At 66.5% G+C, this 254-nt stretch overlaps 1 protein-coding gene across 1 annotated transcript in view; it reads left to right on the top strand.

Moving 5' to 3' along the window:
- Positions 1 to 254, top strand: part of INPP5E (inositol polyphosphate-5-phosphatase E) — a 7,003-nt gene that overhangs the window by 4,308 nt on the left and 2,441 nt on the right. The gene's annotated exons all lie outside the window — the stretch shown is intronic.

Genomic DNA, 254 nt, shown 5'->3' with positions numbered 1-254 from the left:
TCAGCTCCGCTCCCTCCCACAGAGGTGGAGAGCTCCACCGTGACCACACGCATCGTGTCCCAGATCAAGACCAAGGGGGCCCTGGGTGTCGGCTTCACCTTCTTCGGCACCTCCTTCCTCTTCATCACGTCCCACTTCACCTGTGAGTCACCTGCCCCGACCCAGGCGTCGTGTGGGGACACTGAATGCCCGACCGGGAGGCGGGGTGCTGGGTGCCGGGTGCCTCTGTGTGGCCGCCCTGACCTGCAGCCCCG

This window comes from Myotis davidii, unplaced genomic scaffold (assembly GCF_000327345.1).
Source record: "Myotis davidii unplaced genomic scaffold, ASM32734v1 scaffold609, whole genome shotgun sequence".
NCBI classification, from domain to species: domain Eukaryota; kingdom Metazoa; phylum Chordata; class Mammalia; order Chiroptera; family Vespertilionidae; genus Myotis; species Myotis davidii.
Note: the sequence above shows the minus strand (reverse complement) of the source record. Positions and strands in the feature narration are given on the sequence as shown.